Source organism: Candoia aspera, chromosome 6 (assembly GCF_035149785.1).
Source record: "Candoia aspera isolate rCanAsp1 chromosome 6, rCanAsp1.hap2, whole genome shotgun sequence".
In the NCBI taxonomy this organism is placed as follows: domain Eukaryota; kingdom Metazoa; phylum Chordata; class Lepidosauria; order Squamata; family Boidae; genus Candoia; species Candoia aspera.
The window spans coordinates 70,188,071-70,205,462 of NC_086158.1; positions in this window are offsets into that span (position 1 = coordinate 70,188,071).

Here is a 17,392-nt window from a genome sequence, read left to right on the forward strand (position 1 = left end):
GAATGTGTGTATAAATGTACAACAGGGGTAGGGTTTGCATCATAAGATTCTGCCATCTTACCAATTTTGACCACCACTAGCACCCCACAGAAACTGCTGCTAAACACATCCCATTTCAGTGGAAACATCCCCATTCAAGTATCTGGATATACAGATGTACACACGCAAACATGCAAACTGAGGATGCCCAACCACAATATGGAATAAATGCATGTGATGACTGCATGTATTGTAGGAAATGTTAGGGAGTGGATTTTTTCCCCTTAGCTAATCTCTGCTAAGTGAATTTTAAATTCAACCTTGTGTTGATACCATTTTCTAAAGTATAAATGCGCAAGAACCAGTATTCACTGGACGTGCAAGCACAGTATATATTTCTGATCAGCTGTGTGGGAAGATTCAGAATCATCTATTTTTTTTCCACACATGATATTTCAGCTGAATCAAAATAAGTAGGAAAAACAAGATAGCCTTTGAAAAGGGGGGAAATGAAGTATGTTCCAAATGAACAGCTGCAGTTGGTCCCCTGCCAATGCTTCAAGAAGAAATACCATGCTCCTGTAGCATATGCTCATAAGAACATGAAGTATTAGTTTGGACTTGATTTCAGGAACCATACTGAAGATCTCAATTAAGAGAAAAGTAGATTAATGAAGACTTGATATTACTAAAAAGCAATTACATTCCTCACATTACTGTATTGCATTGTATAAAAACGGATTTGTAATGAGAATCTTAACTGGAGGGCAAGGCAACAGAATGCCTTGAATATTTTCTTTCTTTGTGAGTTCAAATATAGATTTAGGAGACATGGGGAGGCCACATAAAATGGTGTATTCTCCTGTAATATTCAGAAATCATTTACCTGTGTTTTAAAGAAGACCCAGATAAGTTGGGACAGGAACAAAGAAGGCAACAAAATGATCAGGGATTGGAAAATTTGTCCTATGAGGATGTATTTAGCCTTGAGAAAAGACCTGAAAGTTGTTACACAGAGGAAGGACAAGAGCAGTTGAACAAAAGATGGAATTACAGTCTTGATTAACAAGTATGTGGATTCTGATTGAATGTTTACAAATACTTCCTAAAAGTAACAGCAATTCAGTGGCGTACTCCATTATGTAGGTAGGTGGTGGGCTCTAGAGATGTACAAAACTCACCAGCTTGGACACCACTAACCACTAAAGGATTGAAGGATTTGTTTCTGGAAACTGCCAACCCTTTGCAGGAACAACATGGTCCAGAGGGAAAGAGAACACTCCTGAGCCAGGCCATTCATTGGTGAGTTTTGTACCTTCCTAGTGGGCTCCCTTCTGTCAAACTGTTTAAATAGATGTCATATAACAATTGTTGGGAATTCTTTAATTTGGATTTCTGCACTGAGTAGGGAGTCAGCCAATAGCTTCTGAAGGGGTGATCAAATGGGTCAGCCTGACAAAAGCAATGTGCTGTCATGATGCAAGCCCACACCTTTTAGATGTGTGTTATGACATTGCACCCACATCCAAAAGGAGTGGAGCTTCTGTCACATCATCACACTACTTTTGTCATTTTGATGAAAGCAGCAGGAGGCTGCGGACAGCCATAGACTAAGAATTTCTTGATGAAATAGCACCTTTTTACTCAAAGATTCTGACTACGGTATTTAAGTTTTTTTTCCACAATTAGGCATTTCAGCTTGCATTTGCATTTAGGTTTTTTTCAATCAACATGTGACATCTCAAAAATTGTGATATAACTAAATTCTCGTACATCTATTAAAGGAAAGGTAGCTTGGTTGAATTTGTAAAATTATTTTTGAATCATCTTTCATTCTTGAAAAGGACCTCCCTAGTGACTTAATACTTAAAACTTTAGAGCAATTTTAAAACTCTAAAACAGGAGGATAATACAGTCAATTAAAAATGGGATAAACTCTTTTTGAAACAGAGAGCAGAGTTGTTAAATTTAAAATAATTCAGAAGCAATCTGGAGTAAAATAAAATTCAGGGGGTCTTCCTAATATTAAATAAGGAAGTGGCCAGTCTAATTTAAACAGGAAGAGATTTTCCACACCCTAAGGACTATGTTCCCACCAGCCTAGAATTCCCCTTTTACCTTAATTTAATAGTTTTAATTTATAGCCATGGTAAACCTTTCCAAAGAGGGTTACAAGTTAAAATACAAAACTTAACAAATCATACAAACAATACTGTTTCTTAACTTTTTTTAAATCAAGTGAAATATAATAGATAAGACAACAGCACAGTAAAACATTATTTAAAACCATACCCTGCTAAAATTAATCCCATGCATACTAAAACAATTAAGAAAAAAAAATCTTCTAAAAATAGAAGCCACATGCACTTTGGGAGGGACAGGGAGCAATATGCACAGAAGGGTCTTCAAGTTATGCCTCTAATTATGAGTTGGTATATGTAAGAGGAAGCACTGTTACTGAGATCCAGGCCCCAAACCATTTAGGGGTGTACAGAAGAAAAACATTGAATTATGCCTGGAAACAAATTGGTAGCCAGTGCATTGATTTTTCACTACCATAGACTAACAAGGCTGTCCTCTTAAACTGCGTTCAGATATAAAACTTCCCCTCATTTTCTTAAGTCTGTTAATGAAAAGCAGGGACTATCAGTACATGCAATGGAAGAAGTCTCTGCTTAGACAGCTTTTGAAAGGACTCTCTGGAAAACAGTAACACTGAAGAATATTGTGGTACTTTAACAGGGCTACAAAAGGGATTGGATGACCATCAGATCCCAGCAAAAAGCTAGGATTTTTTTTTAAATCTCTTCACTGCCATCTTGTGTTCAGATTATTGCAACCCAGATTTGGTTGTCCTATCGATAAAGACTAACCATTTTTGTTATAGCATTTATGGATTAAGAGCTTCTTAGTTGCAGCAAGAATTTTTATTTTAACAAGTGTGGCTGAAAAGGAAGAATAGTTGCTTCATCTCAAAATCCTTCTATATTCTGCTTTTGATCATGATTTTGTGGGATCATATCTTCTCATTTGTAAAATCTATAGTAATAATTCTTCTCTTTGTTTAAGTCAAGACAGAATTAAACAATTTCAGGAAGTTTTGTTTTGAAAATGAAATTTAACTGATTTATTTGTTTATTCTAATGCTTTCAGGATCTTGCTTTGCCAGAATTTAAAGATGCAATTTTGTGGAAATTTACTTGAACACAGTGGGACATGTTTCTCAGTATCCAGTCGCAATGCATGTTCCCTGGAAGTAAGTTCTATTGAATTTACAGCATTTAGCACAATTCTACACTCAGATAAAGTCCCACTGAGTTCAGTAAGAGTGACCTGAAGTTCAGTGGATACCTAATACCAGTATTAACTACTGAGTATTGCACAGGATGTAAAATTTGAAAATACTGTGTCAATTCACTCTTCAGGATCATTTCAAGAACATGAACTCTAGAAATATGTTTATCAAATATTTAATCTGGTTTTAAAAGTCCCATAGACAGTACTCATGTTAAAGTACTGGAAGTTTGGAAATATAAATAAAACAGAGTTCCAAAACATTCCAAACAATCAGAGTTTGGAAATATAAATAAAACATTTCTCATCAAGGTTATGCTTTTTGGATTTCCGTAGTGATTGTTAAAGTGACCAACATTTCAAACAAATGTTTTAAAATGGAAAGCCTATCCGCATTTTTAAAAAATATTGGAAAGCCTTACAAATAGTCCTCATTTACCGACTGGCTTGTTTAGCAACCAAAGTTACAACAGTGTAAAAAAAAAGACAGCTTTGAAACCAATCCTTGCATTTATAATTGTCACAATGTCCCACAATCATGTGATCACCGTTTGGGTGCTTCGCAACCAGTGTGCATTTAAAACCATTGCAGCGTCCCACAGTCACATGGTTGCCATTTGCATGCTTCCCAACTGGCTTGTGACAAGCAGAGTTAATGGAGAACGCAGAAGTAAAATTGCAACTCATGGTCAATGAGGTTTCACTTAATGACTGTCGTGACTCACTTAATGACCAAATGGGAAGTGATGTAAGTCCACCACAGTCATGTGATTTTCTGCTTAGCGATCATGGCATTTAGCAACAGAGTTGCCAGTCCCAATTGTGGTCACTAAGTGAGGACTACCTGTATTTGCAAAACATCAACATCTTACATACGGCTGTTTGCTGGAAAGGTGTGCAATATAACTGACCAAGAAGAAGGCTGGAAAAGTTGTGAGAGGCAAATGCAAAATTTCTGTTCTTTACACAGACTCTGTGAGCTGATTATCCTCTGTGGGAAAAAGCAGCATCTGTGGAAGAAGAAATGGACTCCCAGAAAAGCTGTGTCATCATTTCTGAATGCGGTGAACTTAATAATGAGGGAAAAAAAAGTGGGAAGTGAAAAAGGATCCACACACACTTTAAACTATGTTGTAATGTAGGGCTACCATATTCAGCCAGCAAAAAAGTAACACTAGATGGCTGCAAATTGAAAAATTAATGTCTAACTTAAAGCTGATCTGCTGTTTATTTTGCAAGCTAAGAACGGCAGGAGATTGCTTCTGGGGTGAGGGGCGGAGCCAAGGGAACATGGTGTCTTGGGTGGCAGCAGCCTATCAGCGGCCCCCATGCTGCCAGGCCAGCACTGTCCAATAGCTGCGCCCACCGAGGCAGGGGAGGCGTGGGATCTGGCCCTTTACAAGCAAGGTTTGCCAACTCTGGTCTAACTCTGTTGTTTTATAATGGCTGTCTTGAGTTCTGAAGGACATACAGGGTATCTATGTTGTAATGTAACTCTGCACTGTAGTCGTTCCATTATATTTACAACATGATGGAGGAAAGCTGTAAAAACCAAAAGCAGGCACCGCTCTTTCTGTGGCTATCTTGAGCTTTGATTGCATTTGCCATCATCACCTCATCTACTACATAACTACATATTTCAACCCACCACAGATGATGATGATGATGATGCAACCTCCAATAGGCTGCCCATCCTTGTATTCTTAATTGGCAATAAGTCCAGTTCACCTCAGAAGCCATAGTCCAAGTACAGCTATGCACTCGAAAGCATATGTGAAAGAGGAATCATGTAAGCAATGGCCACATGATTATTTCCCAATCCATGTGTTGGAGCAGCACTTCTGCAATAGCTGGCTGACCTTATTGCTGTGGTGGCTTCCCCTACTCCTACGCACTTAGAGCAAAGGGCCCTGGGGTGATGTCACCTCTCACCTTCACACCAAACAACTAATGAACACTGCCACCAAACAACAGAGGAACTGGATCAGAAATAGACATGATTCTTGGCAGTTGATTGCTAATTTGCTATAACTAGCATGTTCCTTTAACCAAAGTTTATTTTCCCAACCTAAGGATCCAGAAATAGAATCTCTTTCTCTCATGGGATTCAGTGGCTCAAACTGCATGAGCTGGAGAGACAGAGAAGCAAAGCCAGGCCACCTGCAAAGTCCTTTTAAAGAGACAGATATCCAGATGCTTAAAGATGCTTAAAGAAACAGATGCAAGAAAGGTCTGGGTAGGTCTGCTGAAAGAAAGAATGCAGACTGCCTAACATTTCCTGTGGGTGTCTTTCTTCAAGGGCATCATCAAGTGTTCCCAACCTGTCTTTGATATATCCTTCTCCTAGTTTAAATGACATCTGTGCAATCTTTGTTATCCCCTGATAATGCCTTTTCCCATAATAAGCCTCAATCCACTTTACTTTCTGTCCTTTCATCTCAGCTAATAATACTTTCTTATTATCTTTCATCAGAAGGCAAATGCCACACAGTGCAGGAACATGCAGTTTGACTTTTAAAGAAATCTGCCGTTCTTCCCAGCAAATACATCCTTTTGAAAGGAGATGAAGATAAACAGGAAGATTTGAGAGGGTAACAGCTGAACAAGTGCAAGATGACATTAACCTGCTATGGATACAAATATGGATTAGATTCATTTCTCTTCCTCAGTCATATGGGCATGCTATTTCTAGGAATTTGAGCAACTCTTGGCCTGGGCTTTTGAAAGGAATATAATTTCCTCCTTTTGTTCTCTCTCTCACATTCAAGCATTTTAGTATTGTAGAACAACAGTGTAGCTGTGTTGATTTAACAACCTGCACAGGGCCAAAAGTTGCAAGTTGCAGTCCTGCTCTCTGATGCCTATACTTAATTCTTTGCATCATAGAGGTGGAAGGGACTTAAGAGGTCATCAACAGCCTTCATGTCCCCTCTCAGCCTTCTCTTCTGCAGATTAAACATCCCTGGGTCTTCTAACTGTTCCTTGTCTCCTGTGACTTGGTCACAAACACTTTCGTGTGTGCACTGTGATGAAGTGTGTCAGTATTGTTGTCTATCGAAGAAGGCTTCCCACCCCCACCCCCTGAAATAAAATATAAAGACTTTGTCCCTTCATTGAACTTAATGCCAGAGGCATTATGAGCTCTGCTGCCTGAGACTGACTGGAATGAATTAAGAACAAACTGGAAAGGGTTATGTTTCTGTATCAGGGGTGTCTGCAGGATGTGATCAGAAAACAGGGAATTTGATTGCACCATCTTGACTTTTTTGACCATCCCCTGCAGACAGCCTTGGCTCATACAACACTTTAAGTTATCATTTGATTCGTTTGGTTTGGGTTTAGCCATGGTTCATTTTATATATACTTTAAAATAGTTTCTTTAAAATAGTTAAAACAAACCATGAATTAATGTGATGTGTGAACCCACTTAATGGTTTTGTTCAGCTATCATGCTAAGCTAAAATCAAACAAACCACATTATGGCATAATGCAATGTAAGAGCTCAATCAATGGAGCTTACTTTTGATAGATATGAATAGAATTCTGCTGTACCGGTTTCATAAATGGTATTTATGCTGGGAAGTTGCTGCTGAATTCAACTATTTTCCAATGAACCCCCTCAGAATAGCTTTCCATGATCTACAAAGCCAGTTCAATGTCACTCACTCCCAGATGCGGATATAGGATTGCAGCCTTGAACTTAACTGTAGTTTACTCAGTCCTCCTAAATATTTTCCTTATCAACATGGTGATTTATAAGAAAGCGAATCACAGTTAGGCAGAAAGTAGAAGTAGGATGTTAATTCACTGAATCAATTTTCATCACAAATATGACATTCTAATTATAATCCAACCTCAAAAAAACCAAGATTATGCAACCGGTTTGATTGATCACTGGCAAATAGAGGGAGAAAATGTAGAAGCAGTGAAAGACTTCGTATTTCAGGGTGTGAAGATTACTGCAGATGCTGACTGCAGTCAGGAAATCAGAAGACGCTTAATCCTTGGGAGAAGAGCAATGACCAATCTCGATAAAATAGTTAAGAGCAGAGACATCACACTGACAATGAAGGTCCGCATAGTTAAAGCAATGGTGTTCCCTGTAGTGACATATGGCTGCGAGAGCTGGACCATAAGGAAGGCTGAGAGAAGGAAGATCGATGCTTTGAACTGTGGTGTTGGAGGAAAATTCTGAGAGTGCCTTGGACTGCAAGAAGATCAAACCAGTCCATCCTCCAGGAAATAAAGCCAGACTGCTCGCTTGAAGGAATGATATTAAAGGCAAAACTGAAATATTTTGGCCACATAATGAGAAGACAGGACACCCTGGAGAAGATGCTGATGCTAGGGAGAGTGGAGGGCAAAAGGAAGAGGGGCCGACCAAGGGCAAGGTGGATGGATGATATTCTAGAGGTGATGGACTCGTCCCTGGGGGAGCTGGGGGTGTTGACGACCGACAGGAAGCTCTGGCGTGGGCTGGTCCATGAAGTCACAAAGAGTCGGCAGCGACTAAACGAATAAACAACAACAAAATTATAATCCTATAATTCACGTTTCAATTTGCAGAAGATATTAAAGACATTCCTTGGAGAAGCCACAAGCATAGCAAACAGTCGACCTTAAATGAACTCTCCTTATCCTCTTGAAAAAAAACAAGCATTTTAGAGGGTGTATTTTAAAATAAATAAATAAATAAATAAAGGGATTTGCATTTGTCTAATTGATTTTTCATTATCTTCCGTAGTACTATCACAAAGTATAAATGAAACACCTTACTTTAGCTGAGAGACTGCATACTAAAAGCCTGAAAGCCTTTCTATCTTATTAGATGTTTGTGGGTGTAATTTGATTCTGCAGCAATATGAAAAGGCTGCTCTATACTAGAATGCCAGTTTGGTGTAGTAGTTAAGACCTCAGACTAGAAACTGGGAGCCTGTGAGTTCTAGTCGGTGTTGACTGGGGACGAGAGGTTCCCAGCCTCGGCCTCTGCTTTGTGGGGTACCGCAGTGGTCGGTGCTCTCTCCATTCCTGTTTAACATCTAAATGGAGCTGCTGGATGAGATCATCCGTCATCAGGGGGTGAGATATCATCAGTATGCTGATGATACTCAGTTGTACATCTCTGCCCATGGTGAGTTAAGCAATGCCGCGACCGCCCTCTCCTGGTGCCTGCAGGTTGTTGAGGTCTGGATGGTGAGCAACAGGTTGAAGTTGAACCCTGGCAAGACGGAATAGCTGTGGGTTCAGGGCTTTTTGATTTCCAGAGAATTACCATCTTTGGTCTTGGATGGGGTTGCACTGCCACAGACAGACCCTGTGCGTAATCTGGGGATTCTCCTGGACTCAACTCCTGCTCAAAGAGCAGGTAGCAATCATGGCCAGGAGAGCCTTCGCACAACTACGTGTTGTGCTCCAGTTACGCCCCTTCCTGGAGCGGGAGGCCCTTCTCACAGTCACCCATGCCCTAGTCACCTCCCTTTGGGACTATTGTAATGTGCTCTACATGGGGCTGCCCTTAAAAAGTATCCAGAAGCTTCAATTGGTTCAAAATGCAGCAGCCCGCATAGTTTTGCGCAAGCCTAGACTTGCCCGTGTGTCACCTCTTTTGCGGGAGCTTCATTAGCTGCCAATTTGCTTCTGGGTCCAATTCAAGGTGCTGGTTATCACCTTTAAAGCCCTACATGGCTTGGGGCCAGGTTATTTGCAGGACCACCTTTCCCCAGTCACATCTACCTGGCCCACCAGGGCGAGGAGGCAGGGCATATTGTGGGTTCCTTCAGTTAGGGAGGTATATCTAGTGGGACCAAGGAAAAGGGCCTTCTCCGTAGTGGCTCCCTCCCTTTGGAACATCATTCCCCAGATATAAGATTGGCCCCCTCCTTGCTGTTCTGGAAGGCCCTGAAGATGTGGTTCTGTCAATGGGCCTGCAGACCCCAAGCTGCTTCAGAGCCGATCAAGTGGCTGGTATGAATGTGTTTGCTGATGCTGGGGGTGTCTATTGTGTTTTTATGGTTTTTAATTCTGTAAGCCTCCCGGAGTCACCGTGTGACTGGGTTGGGCAGCCTTATAAATCTGTTAAATAAATAAATAAATAAATACTCCCGCCTGAGGCACAAAGCCAGCTGGGTGACCTTGGGCCAGTCATTCTCTCAGAGCCCTAGAAAGGAGGCAAAGCCAAACCACTCCCAAAATCTTGCCAGGAAAACTGCAGGGACTTGTCCAGGCAGTTGCCAGGAGCCAACACTGACTTGAAGGTGCTCACACACTATACTAGCTTTTACTTGAAAATTACTATGGATAATTTCCAGTTTAGTTTGCACCCAGCACACTCCCAGTCAGTCTGTCCAGATCAGAACACTCAGTTCAGCTAGTAAAAGATATAGCTTGATGTTCATTAACACCAGCAAACATCAAAACAGTTAACTCAGCAAAAACAGGATAAAATGCAGGCAGAAACAGGTAGAGAGAGAGACATGAATTAACATGATCTACCTGTCTCTAGAACAATCACAGGGCAGAGAACAATCCAAACCCACTGGAAACAATATTCTAAGTATTTATTTATTTATATAGCCACCCATCTCATTTTTATGTGACTCTAGGTGCCTCACAGAAAAATAAAAAATTAGCATGGAGGGCCCTTTTATGTACTCAGCAGCAGAATAAATATGGAAAGTAGGGCACCAGGTGATCTCTTTTATATTCTGCAACATTAAAGAAACAATTTGGTAGACCAGGATAATGTATCCAACAGCTATCCTCACTTGGCAAATTCCAAATATAGGGGAACTACAACTTCCAGAATTCCTAGCAAGGATTTATAGTCACAATACAAGTGGATCCCCCTGGTGAACAGGCTTCTATAGAGGGCCCTTTTCATCCTGCTATAAGCAGTGTTTCTCAACCTTGGACACTTTAATATGTGTGGACTTCAACTCCCAGAATTCCCTGGCCAGCCATGTTTTGTTTAGTTATGTTTTATTGACTGGGTTCACAAAATGGGCTGTGTCATAAACTAAAAACACAGTGGGTGGGATTGCTCAATATGCTGAGGCTAAAACAAACCAAACACATTATGGCTTATTCTGATGTGGAATTCATCCATTCAATGGGTTTGCAGGGTGCACTAAACAATAAACCATGGTTTTAAAGCCACCACAGCTTGGTTCACATCATGTAACAAATCAAAGCCAAACCAATCACATTGTAAGTATAGGATAACTAAACTATGGGCTTAAAACAGGCTGAAAACCCCAACTGTAGTGAATTTGAGTCTTGATCTGATGTTTTAGAAATGTATCTGTTAAACATTTTTCATTTCCAGCGTCCATAGGGAACAAAACCCGCATATACTAAATATGCAGGATTCCCATAATAGAGATGTGTTTTCTGTCATTTTGTCTAAGAAAGCCAAGATTTTTCCTCTCTCCAGCAGCAGAGTATTTGTTATTATTGTAGCCCTGGGTCTGATATATCCAAGGAGACGTATTTGTTTTTGTTAGTCTTATTCTCTTGATCCTTGAGAACTGAGAGAAGTATTATTTAGCCTAGCCCAGTGTTTCTCAACCTTGGCCAGTTTAAGATGTGTGGACTTCAATTCCCAGAATTCCCTAGCCACCATGCTGCCTGGGGAATTCTGGGAGTTGAAGTCCACACATCTTAAACTGGCCAAGGTTGAGAAACACTGGCCTAGCCTAATTTAAATCAAGAGAAAATAATGTTGAGAAACCTTGAGGAAAGGTCGAACTAAAGGCCAATCAAGGAAAATAAAAATGGCAAACGTGTGTTACATTATCCTGATACTATGGAAACAGTCTTTTCTATTTTGTTAACCTATACAGGACTTACCTGAGTTAATGGCTGGAAAAGACAGCCTTTAAAAAATTGGGGTACAATTCTTTGAGGAAGTCTGGGCAGAGGCATTTTGGCTGGAGCGTGTGTACAAGACAGGCCTAAGTGTTTTTATCTTGGGCCTCAACTTTCCAACTCTGAATGGACTGTGAAAGAAAGCCGTGTATGGAAAAATATGGCTGACATCCAAAACCAACTCAGCTGAAATTTGTTGCTAGATAAGGAAGTGCTGCAGTTATCTTTCTGACCAAGTAGCTTTCCATTCATAGGTGAAAAAGATTCTCCATGAGCCTTTGTCCAAACAGTGGGAGTTCACACGTAATGGAAAGATCATGCTGTTGACTGAATAAATAAAATGAGAAATAGCTATGCTGAAAAAAAAGGGGGCAGGAAGAAAACCTATCTGCGGACAGAAGCAGTCAGTCTGCTTTCTTCTGCACCCTCTCAATTATCACTCACAAAAGCTTAGCAAGTTTATTATCAAACTTAGAACTCACATGATTTTCTTTATTTCTTTGCCCAAGATCATTATACCACTTTTCTACCAAGCAAACTTTAAGATAAATGATAAGTATTTTTTTACAGAACCAAAGCTAAACTTCACTTACTTAATTATATATAACTGCACCAGTGTCCAGTTTTAATTCAATTTATTATTTCAGCCCTGCAGCTGGAATGTGGGGTCTGAAAGTGGATCTTTCTGGGCGCAATCTGACAATCGCTCAACATCCCTTAACCTGCTGCTGTTCAGTTACAGGAGGCTGCATCTCTCAGCTCAGTTTACTCCCACCATGGTTAGGAGGGATAATGGTTGTGATCCTGGATGCTTAAATGTTCTCTTTCACACCATCTTGCTTTTGTTTCTCTTAATCATGTGAGCTTTTGAGATAGTATTATTGCACCACTGCATCCTCTTTAAGCAATATCTTTGGTGCAACGTATAAAGGAAGAACAGCTGAGAATTATACACGGTCAGAAAGAACCTTTTGTCCAACTTAATGCTAAACTGGGAAAAAGAACTAAAAATGGCTCCTACATATTTTATCATAGTGTCAAGGCTAAACATCCTGAGTGGGAGCCAAGCGTTTGCTTCCTCTGACAGAAGGAGCTTCCATTGTGGGAGGAAGGCTTCCTCTGTTGGAAGATGACTTTTCCCGTTGGGGGAAAGAGACTGTCTTGGATTCTCTGGCCTGCCTTCACTTCCTGCCATGTGCTCCTTCACTGTGGCGTTATATTCTGAAAGGCAAGAGCACAGTGTTCTACCACCATTGCCACATCCCTGAAAAGAATCCACAGCAGGGCTGCCAGAGAGAGTTTGTCAATGTGGCTGGAAGGGCATTTGAGGAACAATTCCAGATTCAAAACAGTTCTCTTTCACCCGGCCATTCATTGGTCTGAAATGCACATCAAGGGCAGACACTGAAACAGGCAGAGGTTTGGTTTATACATTGTGCTAAGCCACAACTTGCTTTACTATGGAACAGGTTCCGTACATTGATTCATTATTTCTTAGTTCAGTTCAAATAGCTACCCACTTGGCACATGACTCAAGGTGGTGCACATTATCAGTACATAATCCACCATTATACATTTAATACCCATCAACCATGATTTGCAAGCCACAATGTCTGGCAGCATATGACATGCTAAACCAAAATCACACGGCTGACTACTACGGCAAGTCTATGACTGAATTTACTTGCTGTCCTAAATCATGATTTATTTAACCCTAATAGCCTAAATCCACACAATACAATAGGTCATAAACAACTGTAGTTTGCACATCGTCAATTTTCTCAATAAGCTAAACCCAAATCAAACAAACCTCATTGTGGCTTAGGAAGATGTACCAGACTGGTCACAGCATGTTAGGAGCCCTTTTTAGAAGTCAGTAATTGTATGAGTCGGCGGAAGCTGCAGATCATAATCCATCCATACCCCAGACCTCCACATGTTGATGGGGCAAGTCTGAAGAGCAGCTGAAACCACATTACACTTTGGAGTAATCACTGCATTATGATTAAGTTGTTTATTTTTAAAAACAGTGAGAATACGGAACAACCGGTGCCTATAAAAAGAAACAGAAGACCTCAGATTATGGGGTCCTTTGGGTACTTGTTGAGGCTTCCAATTATGCTGGTCCACCTCAATACTCAATCAGCTTTGGTTTTCCTTAAATATATATTTCTAAAATAACAGGAGCTGACACAAGGACTTGCATTATTCAAAAGGCATGAATTTCTGGTATAAATTAACTGCAGCACAAAAATGTGATTCAACACAGAGGCAAGAGGTAATGTCAAGAGTTATTCAGGACTACTTTATTTTATATAGGACTGATAAAAAAATGCTTTTCCTGATAAAAAAAATAAGATGTTTTGTGTAATAGCAAAATATTGAGAAAGGAAGAGACACTGACATATTTTATTCATGAAAAATGAAGTGTTTCTGTATCAAAAGTCTGAGTAACTAAAGTATGCCTAAAAAAAAAGAAGACTCAACATGGAAGTAAATTAACTGTGGTTAAGGATCAACATTAGTTCCTTCTCTTTGGGAATTTGATGACAGGGCGATTGTGATAGACCATATCCTTTGCATCAAAAGATGCCTTCAGTCCTCAGCATCTCCAAGTTGAACTGTGAAGGAAGTCCGCTTCAGATCTTTGAGAACCGATGCCAATCAACTTAGATGTTATCGAATCAATTAATTAAACATCTCCCCTTTGCTTCCCAGATAGCCATACTGCCACCAGGACCAGCAATATTGCTATCTGCAAGTAACAGGGAAAGCAAACCCTTTTATGAAGACTTCATACAAAGATTGATTTTTGATGTTTTGCTTTTTTGCATACATGTATACATATCCATCATGCTAGTCCTTTTCAGTACAAACAACACTATGCAGAAAAAAAGAGTAAAAACAATAAGAGAGGAAATAAGCCATGACACAGGAAAGAAAAGAAGGAAATACAGCTAATGTCATGTTCACTGTTTGAATGTAGAGTATACATCGTAACGTTTCACATGCCATGGCACTGACGCGCGTTTCTGTTTGAGAGGGAGCTGCTGTGAGACCTTGTACCAAGCTCTGTATCTGTGTTCATTACAATGGAATGTGTTTGGGTTATGTGCTCTGCTCAAGGACTTTTCCGGCGGACCATCAGAAGCCGTTAGGAGTACCTGGGATTGTGAACTTGAGAAGGTTCTACGGGGGGAGGGATCTCATTTGCACTGAGGGTTTTTAGTTTGCATTTGGCGCGCTTTTATCATTCTCAGCTTTCTCTGTGATCCTGCATACTATTCTTTAATAAATCAGATATCTTTGAATTCCTGCTCATGAGTCTGAAAGTGGTTTAGAATAGGCACTCATTACAGTTAAATAGTTTACCCCATTTATTTGTTGGAAGTCCTGGCAAATCCATAATGCCTCATTAACATGCAAATTGAGTTGTCCCACAATGCAACTCTGAGAAAGCTGTTTGTTGCCACTTCCACTTCCTCTTTCTCTCTTTCTCCTTCTTCCACCCAGGGAAGAAGCAAGCATGCTGCTCTGCTCTCCATTCATCAGGGCCATGTGCTTGGGCCTTGATGAAGGATTCTGCCCCTTTCTTCCACACAGCTCCTGGCAGCTGTAGGGCTGAGGGTTTAGGACAAAACTAAGTATTTAGAAAGAAAAGAAGAACAAAGGAACTTCATCTTTTCCACCAAGATGGATGTAACAGAAGCAACAATAAAGTCAGTAGGAAATTCTTTTACTTATCTTAACCTAATTTGTCTAAGCACGTGATTCTTTATGCTTGGGAGGGCTGAGTGTGTAAGATCAATAACCTGTGTTTCTCTGATGTGCTCATTGAAGCTATTTTAAGATAATTTTCTTTTTCTGTGCCAGCTTCTCAGCTGTGTTATAAGCTCTGCTCCAATTCAGTGGTTCAAGCAGGCCACTAAATTGGCTTCATTATTGACCTCTCCACACCTTTCTCTTCGTAAGAACTACTTTTCCTTCCACCATGCCTAGGTGCCACTTTATACATTGTCATTTGTTCTTTAAACTTCCTGCTTTTCTCTTTATCAGGATCTCATCAATGTTACCCATGTTCAGAGTGGAACCTTTCTCTCAACCCACCCACTCTTCCTTTGGATATTTGTTTTGTGATTCAATCCTCATCGTTCTCTCTATATGACTAAACCACCCCTACGGGCTTAATTCATACTGATCATTCAACCATTTTTTTAAACATCTCTCCAGTTAAACCATCTAAACCGGTGGCCTTGCCATTTTTCAACCCTCTCACAGCATGTATGACTCCTTTTCACCATTCTTTTCTTGGATTCTCACATCTACAGCATTCCATTCCATTCTTCAACATATCATTATCACCTCCATACAAATCTCTAAAAAATCTCCTTCCAGCATTCTTTCACTTCAGTTTCATCAGACATCATTTCCTCACTTTTGTTCTTAATCCACTCTGCTGGAGGTTTATCCCTCTTCAAGTACTTCCAAAACAATTTTTTTTTTAAATTTCCATCAAAATTGCTCTGCATTTTCTTTACTTTTTTAGTTGCAATGGTTCCTTACTTGCCCTGACTCCATTCTTTGCAGCTATTTCTCTATACTGGATATACGTTGTGCAATATCTTTCATTCTCACTTCTGCAGCAATCACTTTCTTATATAATTTTTGCTCATCTACAGCTTCTTTTACCTCATGATTCCACTGAGGATCTTTTTTCATACTTTCCTTAAACCTAACTCCACATTTCTGTGCTTCTTGCTTCGCCATAAGATTACCTTTTGCTGCTTTCCCTTTCCTTTTTCATTAAGTACTTAATGCTGTTCATGTGTGTGCAGACCCACACCCAGCAGGGCACCACCCATGGAGAGACAGGTGGCCATTCTGGCTGAGCCAGATGTGGTTCCAGTCTAAGCAGGGGTTCTGGCCCAGAGGTGCAGTTATGGCATTTCAGTTTTGGGTCAAGGAAGACTTGGACCCTGTCCCCACTTGCACTTAACTATGGCACAATCATCAATCTCCCACTGTTAGTCTCTGAATTAACTTTTGGTTTCTTCTTGTGAGGAAGAAGAGAAGGGAGAGTCACTTGTTTTAAGTGCAGTCTGAAATATATTTTGATCTCAAAATGCAGAAGGCACCCTTTTCCTCATTCCAGTGTCCAGTGTCATAAAGAGAATAATGAGGAATGTTGAACTGGATTTTTCATAGCTTATTTGCTACTTTTCCTGTATTTGTAAGCTTCAGTCACTCCTCACCTCCCCATGAAGTAAGATACCTGCTACTTGGTAGCTAGTATATTTCGGTTCTCCTATTTTACAGGACATGCACTAGTTAGTTGCACAATCATGGCGTGGTCTGCCTCCTTCCTCACTGGGACTATTACCACTCGGGCACTTTCCCATTTTTATTTTATTCCGAACTTGATGCCCAAACAAGATTGGGGGTTGTGGGGTGGGCAACAGGGATCAATTTAAAAAAAGTCAGACCTACCCAGAATCTTACATTCCTGCTGCCGTGCCCTGATTAGTCAGTGCTTTCTGTGCTGATTCATAATGCATTTAAAGAGGACGCCTTGCCAGTAATGAATGGCACCCCTACAAATCAGGAAGAGACTAGCTGGAGGTGACTTAGAAGAGAGACAATAGAGACAGGATAGGGAACTGGTATAGACAGCAAATTTTAGATGAGTGCCATGGACGGAATGCACGTTAACTCATAATAGAAACAGAGCCGAGTTGCAGGTAAAACCTTGCATAGTCCTTGAGGAAACTCTGAAGAATTCTAAGACTCATCTAGCATTGATCCAAAATGCATACAAGCTGCATCCTTTTAAATGAACGATACTTTACTGGGGTATAATTGAGCAGATAGCAAGATGCCAGGTGTGGAAACATCAGCAGTCTTACATAGCACCATGCAGCCACATAGAAGTTTCTTGTGGTAGAGGGATATCTGGGCACTTCAGATCTGCATCGGTGGGCTCCTCTATTGTTATTTGTGCTCAGCAGCTAAGCTGAGCTATTTTGGCCTCTACTGAGGTACATCCCAAACTGCACTTACTGCAGATTCCTTCTTAAGACACTAAATTCTGGAGAGCTGGTTTCCCACTGGTGAGAACTCCCCATGTCACCCTGCCTACTAGCTCTTGGGCAAAACCTCTACCCATTTCTAGTATCTGTTCTGCTGTCGCATCTTCCTGAGATGCTATGATTTCAAAGGCAAGAGAGGGATAACACCTTAATGGGTTGGCAGCTCC